This window comes from Manis javanica, chromosome 8 (genome assembly GCF_040802235.1).
Source record: "Manis javanica isolate MJ-LG chromosome 8, MJ_LKY, whole genome shotgun sequence".
Taxonomy (NCBI): domain Eukaryota; kingdom Metazoa; phylum Chordata; class Mammalia; order Pholidota; family Manidae; genus Manis; species Manis javanica.
The window spans coordinates 57069514-57086880 of NC_133163.1; the positions used below are offsets into that span (position 1 = coordinate 57069514).

At 36.0% G+C, this 17367-nt stretch overlaps 1 long non-coding RNA gene across 2 annotated transcripts in view; it reads right to left on the minus strand.

Annotated features, from left to right (window-relative positions):
* LOC140843266 (uncharacterized) overlaps positions 1 to 9920 on the minus strand; it is a 215253-nt gene extending 205333 nt beyond the window's left edge. For both annotated transcript variants that reach the window (XR_012120879.1, XR_012120880.1), the window contains exons 1-2: positions 9902 to 9920; positions 9455 to 9506 (exon numbers count right to left, since the gene is read on the minus strand). This is a non-coding gene — a long non-coding RNA (uncharacterized lncRNA). The remainder of the gene's footprint in view (positions 1 to 9454; positions 9507 to 9901) is intronic.
* Positions 9921 to 17367: the final 7447 nt, after the last annotated feature.

Genomic DNA, 17367 nt, shown 5'->3' on the forward strand with positions numbered 1-17367 from the left:
ATATATAAAGAGCTCATGCACCAAACAACAAACAAAAGCAAATAATCCAGTTAAAACATGGGCAGAGGAGCTGAACAGACAGTTCTCCAAAGAAGACATTTAGATGGCCAACAGACACATGAAAAGATGCTCCACATTGCTAGCTTTCAGAGAAATGCAAATTAAAACCACAATGAGATATCACCTCACACCAGTAAGGATGGCTACCATCCAAAAGACAAACAACAAATGTTGGTGAAGTTGTAGAGAAAGGGGAACCCTCCTACACTGCTGGTGGGAATGTAAAGTAGCTCAACCATTGTGGAAAGCAGTATGGAGGTTCCTTAAAATGCTCAAAATAGACTTACCATTTGATCCCGGAATTCCACTTCTAGGAATTTTCCCTAAGAATGCAGCACTCTAGTTTGAAAAAGATAGACGCACCCCTATGTTTATCACAGCACTATTTACAATAGCCAAGAAATGTAAACAACCTAAGTGTCCATCAGTAGATGAATGGATAAAGAAGATGTGGTACGTATACACAATGGAATATTATTCAGCCATAAGAAGAAAACAAATCCTACCATTTGCAACAACATGGGTGGAGCTAGGGGGTATTATGCTCAGTGAAATAAGCCAAGTGGAGAAAAGACAAATACCAAATGATTTCATTCATCTGTAGAGTATAAGAACAGAGGAAAAACAGAAGGAACAAAACAGCAGCAGAATCACAGAACCCACGAATGGACTAACAGTTACCAAAGGGAAAGGGACTGGGGAGAATGGGAGGGTAGGGAGGGATAAGGGTGGGGAAGAAGAAAAGGGGTATTATGATTTGCGTGTATAATGTGCGGGGTGGGGGAAAGGGGAGGGCTGTGCAACACAGAGAAGACAAGTAGTGATTCTACAACATCTTACTATGCTGATGGACCTTGACTTTAATGGGGTTTGTGAGGGGGACTTGGGTTACGGGAGAGCCTAGTAAATACAATGTTCTTCATGTAATTATAGATTAATGATAACAAAATAAAAAATATAAAAAAATCTCTTGAGCATAAGCATGAGCAATTTTTTTCTAGACATGTCTCCCCAGGCAAGGGAAACAAAAGCAAGAATGAATGAACTAAAATGCTTCTGTACAGCGAAGAACACCATCAACAACAAAAAACTACCTACAGTGTGGGAGAAAAGATTTGTAAATGATTTATCCCATAAGGGGTTAACATCCAAAATATATAAAGAACTCATGCACATCAACACCCCAAAAACAAATAACCCCAATTAAAAAATGGGTAGAAGATCTTAACAGACACTTCTTCAAGGAAGAAATACAGTGGCCAACAGGCACATAAATAGATGCTCCACATAGCTAATCATCAGGGAAATGTAAATCAAAACCACAATAAGATATCACCTGACACCTTAGAATGGCCATTATCCAAAAGACAAGAAATAACAAGTGTTCACGAGGATTTGGAGTATAGGGAAATCTACACTGTTGGCAGAATGAAAATTGGTGTAGCCTTTATGGAAAGCGGTATGGAGGTTCCTCGAAAAACTGAACATAGAAATATCGTATGACCCAGTAACTTTATTCCTAGGAATTTGCCTGAAAAAAACAAAATCTCTGATTTGAAAGATATATGCACCCCTACGTTTATTCCCATATTATTTACAATAACCAAGATATGGAAGCAACAAAATTATCCATCAATAGATGAGTAGACAAAGGTATGGTACATATAGACAATGGAAAATTATTCAGCCGTACATAAAAAGAAAGAAATACTGTCATTTGCGACAACATGGAAGGACCTAGAGAGTATTATCCTAACTGAAATAAGCCAGGTAGAGAAAAACAAACACCATATGATTTCACTTATATGTGAAATCTATAAAAAGAAACAAATAAAAATTAATAAAATAGTAGTAGGCTCATAGTCACTGAGAAGGGACTGTTGGTTACCATGGGGGAGGGGATGGGATGGGAGGATGGGAGTGGGTAAGCCGGATAAAGAGGCACAAAATCTCAATCCTTCATTAGTTGCAGGGATGGAAGTGCAGCATGGAGAATATAGGCAATGGTTCTATAACATTTTCTATGTCAACATTAAGTGCACTAGTTGGGATGAAGATTTAACAGTGTGTGTGACTATTGAACCACTGTTTCATATATTTGAAACTAACATTGTGTATCAACTATACAATAAAAAATAAATTAAGTAAAAATAAATGAAATGATCCTTTTCTCCCTGATGAACAGATTATACAGAAACAAATATAAACTTATCCAGATTAAATAAAAAGATTATTTTTTACAGGGTTCTGTGGTAGATATGTCAGAATCTAGAAAATCTGCATTCTTAGAGAAGCATCAGAACACATGCTGTGGTTGGGGAGAGGCATTTAGAATAGAATTAATTTTTAAATGATGCAGTTTCAAAATGTTCTAAGCATAAGTGCTGTGAGAAAAGTGAATTATTATTATGGCACTTTCAGGCCTTTCTTTACATTGTAGTTTAAATGAGGTCAGATAAGAGCAAATTAATTATACAAATTTTAGAAAGTTCTTCAAATATTGGTGTTTTCCTTTTAAATCACATTATAAAATGTGCTCATATAAAGTAGAGCTTTGTAAATTTGGTATTTCCCAAAGAACATGGTATAATTATGTTATTGACCAGAAAATAGTGTATATTATGAAACTGCCCAATAAAAGGTAATTTGGTATAAACTTCTGCAATAAAAATAGTAAAAATAGACTAGATCTTAGATGAAACATGTTTTACACATGCAACTCTTAAAATAATAGACACATAAGTATATACACAGCACATTAAGCAATTTGTATGTTAAAGATTGACCCAAAAGAACATATGCATACGTAACAATTACGATTTTAATATTAAGACTTCACAATGTTTATGAGAATGTTCTAGATTGTATATGATGTATTAGGTATGCTTAGATTTATTTTTTCCAAGGAATAACCTCTATTAATCAGAAGTATTCAAAATATTTCCATAAATTTCATGGTGCCCTCAAAAGAGTATAATGCTCAAAGTGTATTTTTTTGTTATTAGTGGTAGTCATAATGATGACAAACTTTTAACACGAGAATAGAATAATCAAATATTCCCTTTCTTTATTCTTTTCTGTCAATCTATTTTATTCCAAAGAATTTTTAAATAATATATAATGGATATCAAAACTTCAGTCTTCATTGGAAAAACATAAAAGGAAAATTATTATCAATTTATTTGTAACTTTTAAAAAAGATTCTAAACCTCTTTACCAGATTTACTAAAATATGCATAAGTATTCCAACAAGATATGCTTAATTGTCATTTTCTTCCTACTTTTATAGGTGAAATTTATGTTGATAACTTCAGGAAAAGGCAGATTAATTGAATAAAAATGGCTAATATTTGTAAAGTCTTTAACATGCTCTAGGAGGCACTCTTTTATATGATTTACATTAACCTCACATCAACTAAGTGAAGTACCACTATGCTTCCACAAATGAGGACACTTAGGCATGGAGATATTAAGCAATTTGCCCAAAGTTACATGTATTCTAAATGGGAAAAAACTGAGATTCAGACCCAGGCAATCTGGTCAAAGCCCAGGCTTTAAATACTAAGCATGCTGCTTTTGCATTAAATTAGATGGATTTGAATTGAAACAATTTGGGGGGCCAGCCACTCATGTTATACTTTAAAGGGGGCAAAGATGAATATGAATAACAGAAGCTTCTGCTCTGAGGCAGCTTTCAATCTCATAGAGGTTCATAAATATTGAACACTTAGAAATGCATTCACAGATTTTTGTCATGCAAAACTTTTATAGATCTTTAAATTACACCTCAACATGTTTTTATCTCCTCTGAATTCCCTAGTACTAAGTGGCTGGGATCGCTTATTTTATCACATAATGCATCTATTTTCTTGTCGCTACAAATTATGTGCAGAGTCACTCAATTGAGCCGCTAATTAAATGTCTCTATTGTTTAAGAGCCTTTAACATTATTTTTTTCTTTTCTCACCCAGAGATCTTCAACCCAGGGTTCTGGGATATATAAGATTTTAAAAGTTGATGGTATACATAGTTCCACTGGAATTGATTTCTAAATTCTCATATTCTTATGTGCCTTTCTTAATATGGATCTTAGAACAAATCTAAATTCACATGGTCTGTTCCCACTTTATATAATTACAGGCACACCTCTCTCCCACCCCTAAGATTAAAAAAAACTCTAGGATGCTAAACAAAGGGATACATTTAAATATTGATTATAGAAAATTCTCCTTTAGTCAGTAATCAAAACTGTCTTAAGCCTTAAAATCTTTATTTTCCTTATTCACAAGACACACACACATAAGCATATAATATTAATACACACAATTTTATATGAGAAATGGATATTTTGACCTATGTTTAAAGATTTCATTCAGAATAGCCAAAGCATGAATTTATGCTAACATAAAGCTCCTTTAAAATGTTCTTATTTTATATATTTTGCAGGACTACTGAATTCTGCAAGTTTTATTAGACAAAATAATCTTTTTGGGTTTGTTTTATTCAGTTACATAGATAAAACTGACTTTATAAATACATGAAATACTTATTACTATTTTAATGGATTTTCAAGTTTTTCATATTTTAAAATGAAATGTATATTTTCTCTTTAATAGTAAGAAATATGCTGTTTCCCCTTAGAATGTACTAAAAGGAAAAATTTAAGGCATGAGCCTAAAATATGAAAGTGCACAGTTTTCCTAAATTATTTCATAGATAATTAGTAAAAAATGTGAACATAAAATTAAAGAGAACCTAGAAAAGACTACTACTACAGAATTAAAGCTCTTAAAGAACAGGGTTCCTATGAACCTACAGTAAAATCTTATAAGTGAATCTCTACTTTTTAAGCGGATCATATGCTTGAAAGACATATGAAATACTAACAATTTTTAAAAAAACAGTCTAGTACTCCACTATAAGCATTCCATAGTAATTCAGTTTTGCTGGGAGCTAAAAAAAAATAACATCCCTTCAGATAGAATGGATGATAGAAGTCTTTCACTATAGCACTGAAATATTTTTTACCACAACAATGTTGTATAATATTCACAAAAGCCCTGGGTAATAGAGCCATAAGTATGTGTTTTGCTCATGAGTCTGCTGGTCAGCAATTAAGGGTAGGCATGGATGGAAGGTCTATTTGGTCTTAGCTGAGGTGGCAGGTACTTGAGTATTGGCTGGGAAAATGGGGCACTCATATCTGCTCCACGTATCTCTCATGTTGTAGAAGCCAGCAAGGGCATTCCTCATGGCAATGTGAAAAATACAGGACAGTAAGTAGAGACACTCAAGACTTCTTGAGGTCTTGGCCTAGAACTGGCAAGAAAATACCTCCACCTCATTTCACTCCTCAAAGCCATTCAAAAGACCAAGCCCCATAGAGAGTGGGCACTATAAAGTGACATGGCAAAGATCATGATTATAATGAGTGAAAAATTATAATCAGAGCCATTTTTGCCATCCATCTCAAAGGAATAATGGATTGAACTGTTTTTCCTTATTATTTTTACAAAACAGTGAAATTCAGTTTGTTTAGATGTGAGCTTGGACACACACAACAGTTTGAGTTGAAGTGACCATTTTCTGAATGTTCTTTTATTCAGAAATAAAACGGGGGAAATATCCTATTTATGCAGAATCAGGAATTTTCTAAGTTATACAATTCAAAATACAGGACAATTAAAATTATTTCATCATGCTTAGAAGAGAGGAAAAAGACCTCACAGTGTAGTTAGGGTCAAGGGCGATTTTGACCATTCTTACTTTTCATATTTGCTGTATTTGGAACCTCCCTATTACATTTATAGTGCTTTATACCTACTTTTCTATTAAAATATCAGTATGTATGTATTGCAGCTAGAATTGATAGAAAACATCTGGGAAAATAATCAGGAGATGAAAATCAGTAAATTTAACACTGAACCTAAGTCTTCATTTCCCTGAGTGAACTTCTTTCATTTTGTCATCTCTGTCCTTAAATATATTAATTCACATAGCATATTAGCAGTGTAAGAGGTAACAAATCTTATGACTGAATAGTAATGTTAACAGAAAATTGTGAGTAAAATCCTGAAGGAGTGAAGAGTTTTACATGTATTTGTGGCTGTCAGAGTAATTTCACTGTTTAACAAACAGAAAAAATTGAATTACTACATTTTAATCTATGGATAAGAAAAGCTTTATATAAGCTTGTTTGACATTAGAAACATCAACAAAACAAGGGATATGATGTACTTACATGGGGCATCAATAGTCAGATTTACTAAGTGATCTAATAAGAATCAGGTGGAGCTATAACCTTTGTCAATTCAAATATTTAAGGCCAATTTAAGAAAAATAATTGGCATTGATCAAGAAACTGTTTCACAAAACATGCTTTGAAATATAAGAGTCCTGATTATGATAATGACAACAGTATATTTTTTCTCCAATAGAGAAATAATTGGCTAAAGAACCAAACTCAAGCTTTGCTCTACCATAAAACAAAACATGGTAAAGATTGTTTCACACAGAAAACATACTTCCTTTGAGCTTCAATGTCTGATTTTAAATTCCATTAACATTATACCATTCTATGAACACATATTTGATGCCTTCTACAATGGAAAGCACTGGTCTAGACATTAGGAATAAAAAAGGGGGGTAACAGACAAGCAATGGCCTCCCCTCCCCCTAAAGTTGCTTACAAAATATTAAGAGAAATAAGATGTGTATGCAAATGTCTATTCTTTACAAAATAAAAATATAGTAAGTGGTCTGGAACTTAAGAGGAGAGGCAATCATACTACACCACATCAAAGAGCTTATTGGACACCTTGGAAAATAAGGAACACTATTCAGTGAGATAAGCAACAAGTGTTTTTAAGTATCCTCTATGGCCCTTGTACTAGCAACTGTGATAAAAAATAAAAAAGAATGACAAACAGACAAGCACAGTGACTGCCCTCATAATTTGTCCATAGCCACCTAGAGAAAGACTCAGTGCAGTACAGATGTAAATGCACTTGGGTCAGGGAAAAAAGAATCAGTGAAGCCTGGCAGGAATTACTTCATGAAAGAAATGAAAAGACAAGGGAAGACAATGCCTGTGAGGTCACGGCAAGCACATGAGCAGAGATGGAGCGTCCACAAGGAGCATGCGTGTTTCAGGAATAGTGAGCAGAGAGATTAATTTTTATAAGCTTCTCTTTTGAAAGAAAGAGCAATGGGATAAAAACTTATCAGGGAAAGGGCAAAAAAAAGACAATGGTGTTTGAACAGTAAAATTTGGTTCAAATGTAATTGGGAGAACTTGTAGTTTCATAAACAATTCAAGATTTGTCTGTCAGCTAGATGAAGGATGGATTGGAAGAGGCAGAGGAGAAACAGATGTCAGGAAAAATTCAAATGCTTTTGCCAATATAAAACTATATTCCATTCCTTGTCCCTCTTGAGCAATAAAGGATTTATTTTCCCATCTGCTAGGAGTGTCACCAGCAGACAACTCTCCGTTGTCAGTCCCCTTTGGGGATTCCTCCAGTGAGAGGGAGAGCACCAAACATCACACCCCCTTCCCAAGGTGGCCCACATCCAGGCTTTTTGCTGAAAGCGGGGAGATCTTCAGGACCCCCATCTACAGACCACCCTGGCCAACTGAGGCTTGCTTTAGACTACACTGAAGCCTAACTTCTCCCTCAGTCCAATCCTGCTTCCTTCATTTCCCTTCCCCAGTAGACCTCCTGCACAGTAACCTCCAGCTTGGAGTCAGCTTCGCAGGAAACCCAAGTTGTGAACATTCTGTTTTGTTTTTCTTTACAGAACTATAAAACTGTTGCCGGAGTTATACAGCACTGCCGGAACGGATGTAATAACAGCGCTCCGGTGGCAGCTATGTTCCTGATGCCTGCCTCTGTTCTTGCCTGGGGGAGCTACTGTTACACTGACATCTACACTAAGTACTTCCACAGGGCACAGAATCACTGAAAACACAATGGCAACAGCTACAGCAAATGTCAAGAAAAAGAGAATTTCTTTCCCATTTCTAAACAGTGATGAGTAGCTTTATCTTAAAATATTTGCCTCACTCCATTTATCCTTGAGCCATCTTTCCTTGCCAAGAGGATATTATTTAAGAGAAATGTAAAGACCATATTGTCTGTCCCCTCTCCTCTCTTCAGTGCACCGCCCCTCCCCCACCTGGAGTAATCATGTGTGCTGAATTATGACCCGACTCTGCTTCCTCAGCAGTGAGAGATTAGGCCTGTAAGAATCGTGGTGAAAAAAGACAGGTGTTCTCTGGTAAGTGGGTTTTCTCTGTAAAAAGTTCAGAGGACATACCACTTCTGTTGTGAGCACTGGTAGCAAGCTTTAACAAGGAGAACAAAACCTTTAATTGCTCTATTTATCTACCCATGTTCACTTAAAAAAACAAACAAAAAAAAGTATTTATGTGGTAGAAACCTGCTTTAAAATATTTAAAATGCTTTAGTTTTCAAAATGTGTTTGTAGTGAGAGAAAAAAAAAGCTTAATCATTTTGACCATGAAGGAAACAATATGGGTTTTAATTAAGATACTGGAGAGACCAAGGTGATACTTAAGGGGGGAGAAAGCAAGCAAACCTGGTGTAACTTGACTCTCTACATATGGAAGGAGCAGAGCGTTTAAGGAGCTAAAAAAACATTATTTGTCTCAAACATTATTTTCTCATTGGCTCATGATAGAAGAAAAAGTCACATTATTTGGATTACTGCAAATTCACAAGCAAAGCTAAAAAGGTCAAAAGGTGAGCGTGTGGTGGTTCCTAAGGAATGCGGTCCCGGGGTGCCTGTCCCAGGAAGCTTTGTTTCTCATTAATAATAACGGCGGATCAAGGGCCTGGCGGTGCAGGCTGCCTCTCCATCAGAGGAGCAAGGCCTCTGCGCGCTGCCCGAAACTGCGACTCGGGCTGGTCCGGCTGGAGGTCCTCCACCTTAACCCAGAGGCAGTGGGCCCTACCCTCAGTCAAATGAGACCCAGCACCCCCGCCCCAGCCCTAGGGATCATGGGGTCTTGGGGAGACCTTGACCAGGGCAAGTGGCGACCTGCTGAAGCCCCAAAAATTGGAGGACTCGTTGGGAACAGAGAGACAGTGACAGGAGAGGGATTCGGTGTCAGCCTGCCTGCAGTGGGGCCGCGTCTCTCAGGGGCCACCTCACCCCGAGCTGGGGAGGAGTCAGGACACCCCCAAGGCTGAGAACTCAGGGGCTAGGGTGCAGAAGGGACCCTGAGGCACAGCCCAGTGAGGTGAAAGTGCTATTTCTCTCAGCCTGTTTTTCCAGCACTTCTGTTCTGTAGCTTCCAGTGTAGTACCTGGACTAAGATCCAAGTTTTCAGCAGCCCTGCACCTACCGAGGCCCCAGTACACACCCTTACCTGCAGTTTTCTTTTCTGCCTCTTTTTCCCCCTGGAGTTAATTGGAACCGACCTGATGAGGAAAAAGGAAAAAAAAAGATTTTCTTTCCTCAAGGACGGAAGACATTTTGATGAGATTAGATCGTGTACCTGAACAACAAATTTGTAAAATTGAATTTTGTGTTTAGATGGAAACTTATTTTAACTCTACTCTTATTTGCATCTATAGTAGTTCATCTTTATCCTCAAGGGATCCTTCCAAGACCCCCCCCCAGCAGATGCACAAAACCAGAGTACTGAACCCTGTATTTACTGTATCTTTTTTCATATACAAACATACCTATGATTAAGTTTAATAAATTAGGCACAATGAGAGATCAACAATACTATAAAATAGGACAATTATAATATACTATAATAAAAGGTACATGAATGTGATCATTCTCAAATATCTTATGGTGTACTCACCCTTCTTCCTGTGGTGAAGTGAGATGAGGAACTGCCTGCAGAAAAGATTAAGAAGGCGAATGAAACGGGCATTGTGACGTGTCAGGCTGCTATTGGCCATTTTACCTTGAGTCAGAAAGAGGTTCATCTGCTTCCAGAGAGGGTTTGACTCTGGGTAACTGTCTTGCCAATGGGTTTCAACCCTGGGCAAGTTCACTATGGATTCAATGAGACTGAAAAATGAAAATGGAATGTTCTTGGAGTGAAAGAGTTTATACCCAACTTTATTCCCATGGTGGCAGGTCAGTCACTAGAATCCCATCCACTCAGAGCGAGTCTCTACACAGCAAGCCGGTCTCTACCTCTGGGCCTCTCTACCAGCGCAGCTGTCTCAGTCTCTGTTGTCGGTGCTGCCACCACTCCAGTCTCTGCTCTCCTGCAGCCCTGCCGCCTAGAGCAGTGGGGGAGCTCCTTATACAGAGTCAATAGCAACATATTGCCCACACATGTGTAGTGAGCTAGCGGACCAGGGCCAGGTGAGAATCCTAGCCATAGGAACCTTCACTGTACCACAGCGACTGAAACCTCAGAAAGCAAAACCATGGTAAGGGCAGACTACTGTGTTATCTGTCTTCAATTTACAGAAATACAGATGAAGTTAATCTCACGTAAGTACCGCACATCTGTGCATGCTCACGCGCACATACACTCCCCAAAACAAAACAAAATGAAAAACAATAGTCTGAGACCCATACAACAGATTAAGTGTGGAGTCCATAGTAATCCAGGGAAGCACCCATATGAAGTCAGAAAGTGAGGAAAGGCTATTCAATAGACTGTTCTCTAGTAGACATTATAAATTGATTTAATAGTTCTGAGTTCATGCAGGGAGACTTCCAGAAGAAATGCTTTTTTTGAATTTAATTGAATTTTAAGCTACATCTATTACTGAATTTGTTTCTAAATAAATCTAACCCTAAATGAGTTGCTCTTATATTCAGAAATTTACCTAAAGAATATGTATTTGTTAAATTAAGTAAAAAGTAGTACTATTTTTGTCATCCCAAATGTTACAGTGCTAAATCGCTCACCCAATATTAAGCAACATTATCAGCTTTAGGATACAGGCTATTCCTAGTTGATAGTAACTGAAGTAAGTACAAATGCCAATAAAATGCAAATAGAATACAATTTTTATCAGACTATCATGTAGATATAAAAAATTCACTCTGTTATGTCTCTTTGCTGAAATTTTCAAGTGATTAAAAAACATCAATAGTTAATGTTTCAAAATATTTACCCTGAACGACAAACACTGTTTTCTGTCAGATGTTGCCTTTCCCCAACAGATCCATCAGCTTCTCTTTCTGAACCTCTGTGACGAAAATGATTAGTTGAAGACTGATCAATTTATCTCAGTCATCACTTTACGATTTCTTGAATTGTTACCATCTTTTAATGTTATTTCTATTTATTCCCCTAAAGGTCATTACTGCCCCGATACATACTTTTTACCAGTACGGCTTATTATTACCATGGGCAATGCAAGTTTGACCAGTTCTCCCCACATTTGAACCTGCATATTTACATTCTTCCAAAAAGAGTAAAATATTGCAGAAACAGGGGTCTAAGCAGAAAATAATTTAAGTATAGTGAAAAGATTAGGATCATAGGATAATGACTGAAAATTCTAATATATTATCTTGTTTTCTAATATCTTCAATCCCTCACATAAATTGACTCACATTTACATAGATTTTATTCTCAAAGTAGCTTCTTCTATGTATAGTTTATACAGCACTTGAGTTTATTAATTAGATTGAATAAAAATATACAGCAACTTTATAACTACTGACTATAGCCTGCTAAAATTTTCAAATACTAGATAATAACACATTCTTTGAAAAAGATATTATATTTGCATTACCTGTGTCGATTCATTTTGCAGAAAGGGTAACATAAATTCAAGTGATTTATTGCACAAGCACTTGTTTAATACTCCCAGAGAAGTTCAAGAAACATCAGAAAAGTTTATGAGAAAACCATAAGCAAAATGGCTTTTAATTTAAAATATATAAAACCCTAAACATTTTCATTTAAAGATATCATTTTTATGTGAGTTTTCCTTTCCTTAGAGTGCTTACAAACTAAAAATTGGCATTGATTTTTTAAGTGTGTGTTTCTTCTGGATATTGCCTATTTCCTAGTAGAAGTTTAATACATATTCATTGACAATGATAAGAACTACTCAAGTTTCTTGAAGTACTTGAATTTTGATACCCACTTCTCTGGATGCACACTTGATATAATGCAGTTTTGCAAAGATCAGGTAATTCTGGGAAGGTTCACAGTCAATCTCCCAGATCCCTGGAGCAGCAAAGGGCCTAACAGCAGAAAGAGTAAGGCACAAGAAAGCCACCTGGGGAGCAATGCCGTTTGTTAGGTTGTGTAGTTACAGTCTGAGTAATTGCAGGGTGCTTGCTATGGGAGCCATTTAGTTTTCCAGGTCTCTGGAGCCCTGCAACAAGCAATAGATCAGACTAAGCACCAAGGAAAGAGCTCATGTTACACAGCCCTACATATGGCAAGGAGGCAAAAACAACCAAGGATAGGAATCAATCTCTTTTATGACTGCCATTGGAAAACCAAAGTAACATCATATGGTACAAGACTAAGTGACCCACCTTGGGAGAAATGCAATTGTACCAATTCTTTGAAGCATGAAAACAGCTCAATGGATCTTTGGTTGAATGATATGTGGATCATAAGTATACTGTTGGGAAAAGATGCCTCATCCAAGAGTGAAATGTTTTGCATCATTATTTTCTAGGTTGGGTTGTAGAAACAAGGCTGTTCTAGTTTATTCTCTCTGTGGTGGATTTAAAAAGAACATGTTCTGGTTTACTAATGTGTAGTATTCAGTCAGTGTTCTTTCCAAAGGACACTCTTTTCATTTGAGAAATTATTTTTTATTTTAGGGAATTGAGTCTATCCCATACTTAGCACTGACTTAGCTTAATGGAGGAATCATTCATCTAAAATTCATGTTCTTTATAGAGAATGACTATGTTGCAAGTGCTCAAAATGTAAGTTAGATATCCCATCAAAAAATAAAACAAGTGAAAAATGGATAAGATAAAATTGATTTTCATCTGAAATTGGTCCCAATGATTATGTTTTGGACTGCATAACCAGATGTACTTGTAATACAATTATGGTAGGAGTATTATGAGGAATTCCAAGGAATCAAAAGGGCAAAAGTCTCTTGGATAAGCAAAGTGAACAACGACTTTAAAAAGCCTAGGATAGTAGATGGAAAATGGAGAGGATGGGAATGAAAGAGATAGTTTTCAGAGCAGTAGAAACATCTTCTGTACAAACATCTCTGGTATGTGGGGTCAGTAAGTAACACAGTGTTATTTTCTTAGTTGTAACATATGGTCAGGTTATAATGACAGAAGGAACACCCCTTAGGGAAAAAGGAATCACCAAAGTAAGGTAATTTGATTCTATGAGGTGGGATACTTCCACCTTGCTGATAAAGAGATACGTCAAAGGAAGGGCTGATGGTATGTATGTTCTTCAGTTATTTTACAAAAGCTTTTAGCAGCTTGATCTTTGAGAACTGTTTAGTCATTTGTACCAGATTTTCTGGCCTTGGAGACAGAGCTACTCAAGGAAACTGACCTAGTAACCTCTGTCTTGAACTGTGTAACTCTACGGGGGAAAACCTGGGGCAAAATACCTTTGAAACTAAAATCAGTCAAAGGGAGAAATAAAGTGGGAGATACCCACTTATTTCTTACAGTAGTCGTCGACTTCTGCTCTCCCATGTCTCTCACAACCTGGCTGCAGAAGGGGCCCCATCCAACCTCTCAGGTCCAGATATGTCCTCACTTGCTCCTGTAATCACCTATTTATATGGAGATGGCCACTTCTCTCCACCCCTTGGAAACACCTATTGATATGGAGATGCAGTAAAGCCAGGAAAGAGATTCTGGAAATATTGCAATTTTACCCACAAACTGTGTCTCAGATAGATATTCTGGAAGGGGTCCCAAGCCTAGTATTATTTTATTTTCTGAGCTTCACAACTAGACTTTTACGTTATACCCTTTTAAATTATTGGAAAATAAGCAATAAAATCCTGGTGAGGCTGCAGGTAGATACTATCTGCCTCTGTGAAATACTTGGACTCTAGGCACCATGTTAATCTAAGTAGTTTCAGAATGATGGGGTCATCTGTTACCAGTAACAATCCAACCAAAGATTATTTTACCGTGGATAAAACTAGGAGTACATCTTTTCCATCCATAGTCACAAGCAATTTTTTTTTTCTGGTAAGAGGCTTGCACAGAAATATTTCAGTAGTAGTTTGAGGCATCAGCATTGGAAAAGCATGCATGAGCCTAAGTAAATTGGAATTAGTCTCACATCTAGCATTTTGGTATACATCTGGAATGGAACAGTGACAAAAAAAAAGATAAAAAATGTCAATTACAATATAGTTGAATTACTGTAAAGACTGAAGTTCAGTGTTGCAAAGACACTAACGCCTTACTACATACATTTCTGCTTTCCATAGCAGTAGAAGGAGGAGCATCAAGAAGGAGACAAATAATGATGTAATATTGATAATAATAATAATAATTAACATTTATTTAACACTTTTGATAATCCAGACATTTTACACCACATGTATTAAATCATTTAATTCTCTACCAGGACTACAGGAACTTTCGCATTCCCAAATAGGAAAACTTGGACAGAGAGAATAAGTAACCTGCTCAATATGACACAGTTCCTGAGTATCAGAGTTGGGATATGGACCCTGGCATTCTGATACCAATGCCTATCTGAAAGTGAACAATCAGACTCATGTGAACAATCAGACTCACATGTGACTAAATGAGCATAGAATAAGGACTTCAAGTGTAATAGAAACAGATCTCAGGATGTTGCATAACTGGCTGATACCCTAAAGTTATTAGCAACAGTGTAGTTGGACTGAAAGTTAACAGTAGGTCCCATTTTAGTGATAGTTATGAATTACTTCATATTGCCACCAATGTGATACCTATTTCCATACCTTATAAATAGTATATTAGTACATCCTGTGTTTACTTAAACCATGTTGTTCCCTACATAACATCTAAAAATAAAGACCCACATCAGACAACAGTTATGATGAGATATCTGAATTTGTGAGGTTTAAGCTATATCTGCAATTTCTATTTTTATATCTGAAATTGAATATCAGATAAGACACACCTCCACACATGACTTTGACGATGACTTGTTCTTAGTACAAATTTGTATCTACCTACTGCAACTATTTGTTGCTTACTATTCTTTGCCACTATCCACTGAGCTTTTGGACTAAGAAAGAAGAAAATAGAAACAAAACTAAAAATTGACTAGCTGTGACATCACACAGTGGTTTAATTTACTATAACAAAAAGCTGACAACTCTTTTTTTCCTGGTGGCTTACTGCAGCTCCTTAAAACATACTTTGAAAAGTATACTTTTAAATCATATTCTGGAATTTCAGCAGCCTCAAGTGCAAATCAGTGTGTGAGGGTGAGCTACACAAGCTGGAGGCTTACACGAGGTATGGTCAGGAACAAACAGGGTTCTCTGCACCAATTACTTGCATTATATTAGGCTCTTAATGAAAACCTTAAGGTTTCTTGTGAAGAACTTCAAAGATGAGAGATTCTGAAGTGATAACCGTAAGTGCTAGAAAGCAAAGTAAGGGAAAAGAATGTCTTTTTGTTGTCGTAGTTCCCTTTTCTAAATGGGAAACAAATGGCAGTATATAAAAAGCAAGGCAACAAATAGGTTTATTCTGAGATATTAGTTTTTATGACTGTACTTGGCTTTCCTGTTACATAACACCACTAACACTGATGAATCACCTGGATTCTACCTTTCCCATCATGGAAATCATGATTGAGGTCCATGGATCACTCACATTCCACTCTTTGCGATCTTCCTGGGAATCTTACCACCAAGAAGGCCTTACTTTTGCATCTACTCAGTCATTGCTTCACGTATATACTCAGTATCATGCAGAATATATGAGGATAGGAAAAGGTACAGAAAAAGAGGTACAGATTTATTTTAAATGCATTAATTTCAGCAGCGACTCAAAATGTTTTCATTTTGAGGTGTCACAATTTACACCCAAAAATGGAAGGTGCCTAAAGCTTTAAACCGTACTTTTAATAAGTGCTCTGAGGTCTTAAGATTGTTTTTATTATTAGAGTTATAGTATTAGTGACAACAATAATATTCTTAATTTTCTGATGAAAGAATACTTGTGAAAAGATATCATTTGTACATGGAATTTTCAACTTCACATTTTGAATAGCTAAGATAATTGATTTTGTTATTACAACAAACATGAAAGATTTAGATGTGCTACATATGAATATAGATAGATGATTTCTTGGATATATGTGCATTCACATGTATGGATGTAGATAGAAACTTTTGTAGAAAGAAAACATCTGTTTGAAAATCTGAAAGGTAATAATCATGGGATTTCCTTCATTATCACAGAATGGAGCTGCAGGCAAGTTATGATTATCATAAGAAGCCACATCGTTGCGTTTCTTGACTGTAATGGTTTTCCAATTTTCATCTAATACCATTAAAAACCTCATCCCCTGTTGCCTTCTACAGTAAATCATGCCTGATTGCTCAATACCAAGCTTTATAATTTGAATCTCTGGGCCAAAACATTTACTAATGATCACTCTTCCAAACAGGAATAATCAATGGAGCCTACAATTGCAGCACCGGTCTTTCTGGTTTTAAAAGCAAACTGCTTTTCTGCAGCCAATTACATTCCATGTTAAGCAAATACAATTTTTTTTTCGTCTTTCTCTCTATAAATAAATCTGTGTCAATATAATATAGTCACAATTAATTTATTTATAAAAAGACATGCTCTTAAAAGATAAAATTAATTGAAATCCCAAGACGACATGTTAATACTGAATAAAAAACTCAAAAGTAAAATCCTGAGCAACACAAAAAGATAAGAGTCTCTACTACATTTTTCTTTGCCTATTGTTTCCATTCAGTCAAATATTTTTCTTTCTTTTAAATGTTTTTCCAAATTTTTTCCTATTTTCTTCTGTAAATTTTCTTTTCTTCAAAAATATATCACGTTTCTTTTGTGATACAGTATAATCAAAGGCCTATCAACTATCTGAAACACTCTAAGATATATCTAATTTGAAGGATTCTGTTTGTTCTATAATCTCTAACTAGACCAAGATTTATTCAGATATCTTTCTTTGCATTTTTCTGTTATTATTTATGACATTGTTACTTACATACATTCTAATGCTCTTGGTTTTTCAAACAAAATATTCTGCATTTAATGCCACAAAAAATAAAACTCAAGCTAGGGTGTATATTTTTAAGTAAATCATGAAAATTACCAACATTTGTAATTAATTCTGTATAAAATATA